The sequence below is a fragment of the Myotis davidii genome, unplaced genomic scaffold (genome assembly GCF_000327345.1).
Source record: "Myotis davidii unplaced genomic scaffold, ASM32734v1 scaffold362, whole genome shotgun sequence".
NCBI lineage: Eukaryota > Metazoa > Chordata > Mammalia > Chiroptera > Vespertilionidae > Myotis > Myotis davidii.
The window spans coordinates 4,600,320-4,607,057 of NW_006297152.1; positions in this window are offsets into that span (position 1 = coordinate 4,600,320).

The window sequence follows — 6,738 nt, forward strand, 5'->3', positions numbered from 1 at the left end:
AAAGCGGGGGACAGTGAAGCAAGGAAGGGCTTAGGATAGAAGAAGCGACAGGAGAGAGCTGAGGTGCGGCTGCTGAGGTTCTGTAGAAATGCCACAGGAAAGAAATGAACCTCCGCAGGCCTGCTTTGGCTCACTGAGAAGTCAGGCAAGAGGGGGCCTGGAGACAGGTTTAGGGGGTTGGCCCGGGACGAGCTGCCGCTGCCCATGGCTCCCCTGGTTGCAAGTCTCCTGGGGTCCCTTAGCGCTTAGGAGATGCATGCCTTTGGAGGAAAGAGAGAGAAGGAAAAGGCGCGGGCGTGCTCCTGGGAGGGAGAGCTTACACCAGGATCCGTTGAGGGTTTATAAAGGCCGGGAGCATAGGGAGAACCTCAATAGAATATTCATTAGCTTTTCCAGGTGTGCCCTCTCAGGGTTGTGGTCTCCACTGATTGGTCCGTGTCAGGGCACAGGGTCATTAGTCATTGCAGCTGGTCCCGGCTTTGCAATTTTTCTAGGCCCGGAGCTGAAATACAGCTGAGTCCTGGATGTTCTCTCTAGGGAGGTGACCTTCGGTATCTGGCTGTAAATTGTCAGTTTGTTCAGCTGTCTGTCTCAGTTTCCCCATTCCACTTGCCAAGGACTTTTCCTAGCTTCTTCCTATGGTGCCTCAGAGTAATGCTGCCAAAAGAGCCTTTAAAGCAGATCAGAGTGAGTGTAAGTTCACCTCCTGGCTGTGCCACTGGACTTGTGACTAAATCTCACTGAGTCTCCCATCTATGAAATGAGAACAGAGACATATATCTCAGAAGAGAGTTGACGTAAGGATTAAATGTAATAATAAATAAAGCTCCTAACATTGTGCCTGGCACAATAGCAGGTACTGTTTCTTCCCCTCCTTACTGATAGTCCCATGTTCATCCCTGAGTTTCCTCATCTGGAGGAGAAACACAAAGGTGTGCATGTCGCTCAGGCACGGCACCTTAGGAAGAGAGCACGGTTAGAATTCGGAACCCTGACCAGGGTCTCAGAGCGACCCTACAGAGGGTCTTACTAGTTAGACTTGCCTGGCTCAGTCAACATAAATTGGATCCTGCTGCTAATAGAAGTCAAGGCCTCTGTTTAAAACACGCTAATGGTTTCTCTTTGGAATTGCAATGAAACCCCATCTTTACTGTGATCTGGTCCTTGTCCACTTCCCCCACCTCTCTGGGCTCCAGGTCCACTTGTCTTCTCTATTTGAACACCTTTCCCCACCCCAGGGCCTTTGCACTCACGGTGGCTTCACTGGGAATGCCCTTTGCCCAGGTGTCCCTAGGTCTTCCTCTTCTAGTCATTTAGAGTTCAGCTGGAAAGTAATTGTGTTTGATTTTGAAGGGGTTCAGAACAGGCCTCCTAAATGTGCGACTTTAGCCTGGGGATTATTTTGAGGTGAAGGCAATTGAGACCCTGTGGGAAGAAGCTTTTATTTGTCCCTTCAAGAATTTAAATTTGGAGCTTGGCCCATAATAAGTTAGCACCAGAAATAAAGTTTAATGACCTCTCTGGAGGGCACAGCGAATATTTAACCACTGAACACCTGCTCTGACCCTCCTGAGAAAGACCTTGCTCCCCTCTGAAGCCCCAGGGCGTCTGACCCCATCTGAAGCTCAGAATACCATTACCCCTCATTTTACCTTTCTGTCTTGACCCTCTCGTGTATGTGGGGCTCCCATATGTGAGTCTGTAATTAAATTTGGTTATTTTCTCTTGTTCATCTGCCTTCTGTAGATTTAATTACTAGACCTGCTGGAAGAACCTAGGGTAGGGGGAAATTCCTTCCTCCCCCACAGTATTCAATACTGTCCTTAGCTCTACCTGATGTTTTCTCATTTAAATATTTATCTGTTTATGATCTACCCCTACAAGACAGAAAGCTCTGTGAGCACACGAAATGTACCTGTCTTTTTCAGCAACAGTAGGACAGGGACCAGTTTGCCACATACACTCAACAAAAAATTGTTGCATGGAAGAATGAAAGGATACCTGGGAAAAGCTTGGTTGGAGGAGTTCAGCCCATAAGGTAGTTTGCCTCCGCCACGAGATGTGGCTAATGTTTTATGGGTAAACTTTTGACAGTTACCGGTAAGACATTAGCCACTAAACGGATATTAGCCACTGAAGAGTCCCCTGGCCGTATCCTTCATAGCAATGCAGTTGAAATCATCATTTGTGTAATGTTTCCCGCTAGTTAGTGATTGACCCAAGAGATGAAGCCATACCTGTCTTGCTCAACCCTCTGTTCCAGAAAGGTCTTGGCTAAGACCTTTGGGCATCCTCCTACCCAAAGCATCCCTGAAATCCAGCAAGGCAGGTCTTGGAATTCAGCCTCCTGGAGGGATGATGATGATAACTGCACATTCCTTCCAAAAGATTTGCCCCCTGTGTTTCTCCCGAGGCCAGGTTGCTTCCTGCCCCAACACGTTTCACATCCTTCCCCCGGATTCCCTGAATTTGGGGAAGCAGAGTCCGCTCCTTCCACTTGCTCTCCCCATCCCCACCATCCCTCCCCTGGGGAGCCTTTGACTAGAAGATGAAAAGGTAAGATCACTGAGAAGGTGACATTTAATTGGAGGGTTTTGAGCTAAGGAGCAACATAATTTGTTTTTTTAACATTATCAGCCTGGCGATTGGGAATAGACTGGAAAAGGCAAGAGAAAAACAGGGAGACTGGAGCAACTCAAGTGAGAGATGATGGAGGTGAATGAGTTAACTCCTGCAAACCACACAAGTTTATTCTCTTACACTCTGGAAGCCAGAAGTCCAAAATAGGTTTCACTAATAGGACAAACCTAAGTTGTTGGCAGGGCTGTATTCCCCCCCCGCAGAGGCTCAGGGGAGAAGCTCTTTCCTGGCCTTTGCTAACTCCTAGAGCTGCATTTGTTGCATTGCTTGGCTCTTAGCCCCTTCTTCCATTTTCAAGGCCAACAGTGTAGCATCTTCAAATCTTTCTCTGCTGTCCTTCCATCATCGTCTCTCTTCTGTGTTCAATTGCCCTCTGCCTCCCACTTGTTATTGAAGTAGGTCCCTCCTCCTAGATTATTCTGGATAATCACACCTGCAGAGTTTCTTCTGCCACGTATGGTTTCCAGCGGTTCTCAACCTATGGGTCGCGACCCCATTGGCGGTCAAACGACCCTTTCACAGGGGTCGCCTAAGACCATCCTGCATATCAGATATTGACATTACGATTCATCACAGTAGCAACATCACAGTTATGAAGTAGCAACGAAAATAATTTTATGGTTGGGTCACAACATGAGGAACTGTATTTAAAGGGCCAGAAGGTTGAGAACCACTGGTTTATGTGGTCATGGGGGTCCAGGGATTAGGACCTGGGTATCTTTGGGAGCCATTATCTACCCTATCAAAGGAAGCTTGGACCAGGATAGAAGGGATGAAAATGGTGAAAAATGAGCCGGTTCTTGGATTTGTTTTGGAATCAGAGTCAGTTGGGTTGCCTTATAAATCACATGTGGGATGTGAGAGAAAAAGGAATCAAAGAACTTGCCAAGGCTTTGGCCTCATTAATTGTAAGAAGAGTTTCCATTTATTGACATGAAAGGCTCCAGGGAAAACATTGGGGGGGGGGCGGTAATGATTGATTGATGTCAGAGCATTTAGGGGCTCATGGACATATCAAATTTGCAATGCCTCACCCCAATGGGCATGTTGAAAAGGCCGCTGGATATATGAGCCTGACGTTGAGGGTAGAAATCCATGCTGGAGGTATCAATTAGGGAGCCTTCAGTGTGTCTTTAAAGCTTCAAAATCGAATGAAATCATTAAGTGTGTGAATGCAGATAAAAAAGAGGTCCAAGGACTGAGGCATGGGGGACTCCAATGGTTCAAGTTCAAGGTTAGGGAGAGGAGAAAGAACTAGCAAGATGAGAGACCAAAAAAAGAGTAGATGGGGAGGTAGGAGGACAACCAAGAGAGGGTGGTGTCCTGGAGGCCGGGTGAAGACGAGAGGCAGGGACTTAGGGTGGGGCACACCTCACCCAACTCTAGCACCTGGCACCTCCCCTCACCCCAAAGCACACACCCACACAAACACCCTCCAGCATGAAAATCAAGCCGGAGGGAGCCCTAGAAGATAAAGCCTGCAGACATGCCTCTTTGATGTGGTAACGCTGTGTGTCTTGTCTCTAGACCCCATCTCCCTCGCCCATCTGTGATTCCCAGGGGGCCAGTCTGTCTGTCACCTGTTTCTGGCAAAGGAAAACATCTCAAGCAGCACGGTCTCCATCTGCTTGCTACCCACTGAGCCACCTGGCACTGTTATTGATTGGGTGCTCAGATCATTAGTTCCTGAGTGGAAAGCAGCAGATGCGCTAATGTCACCCTGAGGGCCATCCCCGAAGGAGTCTGACTGCCGTTCTGAGCCATTGTTTTCATGCTTTAAACGAGCATGTTCTCTTTAAATAGCCCCGTTATTTCAGGCAGATGATGCACCCATCCAGTTCTCAGAATCAAATGGAAGGCAGAGCCTGCATTATGCGGCCTACACCAGATATCCTGAAACCTCTACATAGCCAAGCCCTTAAGGGTCTCCCTTGTCTCCCTCCCATTCCTCCCTCCCCTCCCTTCCTTCCCTTTTCTCCTTTCTTCTCTTTCGTACCCTACCGACTCCCCTGGAGTTTGAACTCAGTACTTATTTAGACCACTGGTTCTCAAGCTTGGTTGAGTATTGCAATCACTTGGGGAATTTTAAAAAAACTGTTGATGCCTAGGTCACATCCCAGAGATTGATTTAATTGGTTTTGGGTGTGAACTGGGCTTTGGGAAAATTTAAAACACCTTGAGGCGATTCTAATGTGCAGCCACGCGTGAGAACCAGCGTCTTAGGTTACCTCCGGAGTAGTGAACCCCAGGGCAGCATTCTAAAAACTATGGCAGGAGGGGCTGGGTCTACCTCCAGCTCCCTGCCCTGCCTCTCCCGAACATTCCTGGTTTTTATAGGGTAGTTTAAACCGTGCCAGTTTACCGGGTCTGAACACCACCGATCGGTGCAGCAAGTGGCAAAATGCTCTAGCTGTCCAAATGGCATGACCCCATCGGGGCCCTGATATTTTACGCCTACCTTTAACTTCTCTTCACAACGTGCCTCTTAGGGCACCTTCAGCCGACTTTTTATTTCAGCAACAACAGAGCTCAGTTGCAACTCTAGCTCCAGTTGTCAGCAATGGCAGAAGTGGGGTAAAGTGGATGGAAAACCCAAGGGCACAGGCGCATGTGCACGCACACGCACGTGCACCCAATCACGTGCACGGGCACCCAATCACATGTACCCCATCACGTGTATGCACACACACATGCACCCACACGAACATAATCAGTGAATTGGACTTACAGTGGAATCCTGCTAGTACAGAAATCCCCCCCAACAGTGCTCCTTAATGCCTGTCGGTGTCACTAGTTTGGAGAACTGTAAGAAGAAACCTGGGTCCTTTGCTGCCAAATCCAGGTCTTGCTCAATGAGCTGCCTTGCTTAGAAGCAGCCGGCCTCCCCTCCTTACTCCCTCCACCTGGGATCCTTAATTGGCAAGATCTAAGCAGTAATAATACGCCCAGGCTAGATCTAAGTCTCTCAGTGCCATCACTTTCAGACTCTTTGAAAACAAAAATTGGCCTGAGTTTCCAGAAAGCTTAGTAATATGTCTCAAGAGCTTGAAATGTGTCCAGTTCAGATCCTTTCATCTAATTATTTTACTTCTTATCCTAAAGAAATAATCAGAGATGTGGTAGAAGGCTTATGTATAAAGATCTTCAACAAAGTCTGATGTATAACTGCAAAAAACGGGTCACTGCACACTTTCTAGTATACAAGGTGGGTTTAATATATCCTGCCATATCATAGTGCAGCTTGCCAACAGAGGACACAGACGGCTGAAGCTTCATCTTTTCAAATAATTTTAGTGATGTAAGAATATGCTCACAATATAATGTTAAATTAAAATGCAGATAAAGTGATTTGTTTTTCAGTGTAATCCAATTGTGGATATATACACTTATTTGTAGAGAGGAAAACAAATGTATTATGGTTAGATTAGTGGTTTTCTGTGTGGTGTGGTTCTGATTGTTTTTTTCTTTTTCTTTCTTCTTTTTTTGTTTTGTTTTAGTTTTCCAAGCTTCTATTATTGTCTATAGTCAGGATATATTTTAAAGGTTATTATTTTTTTTAAGGAAAAGTTTTCATTTCTCATATGGCGGCAAGCTCCTATCAAAGGCTGACCTCAGAAGTGACCCCATTATAATCCTCCTCCTATCACTTCCTCTGCACACACCGATGCATGGCAAGCTCTGCACTGCCCCCTGAGACCCTCAGCAGCTTTGACTGGGGTGAGCAGGGAGCATTCTAGCCCCTCTCAGTAGCCCACCGGGGGGCTAGGGCTTTTCTTGCTGGACAACGGGATCTGTGTTGCCACAGGCTGTCCACCATAGGACTATGTGCCATTCATGCTATCCGTCAGCATTATGAACTCAACAGGAGCCTCAGGGATTGGCGAGATCGTGCCCAGGCATGCAGAACCACGCTTATTCATTTAGTCGAGGGGTATTTATTACGCATATTCTGTGTGCCAGGCAGAGTTCTCACTCATTCCACTAACACTGTTACGGGTTGTTACTTGAAGGAGCTGACTGATGGGGCTGAGAAAGCAAGTGTAGGACTAAAACTTGGGGTTCCACATGGATGATACCTGCACCCTGCTAAGTAGTTGC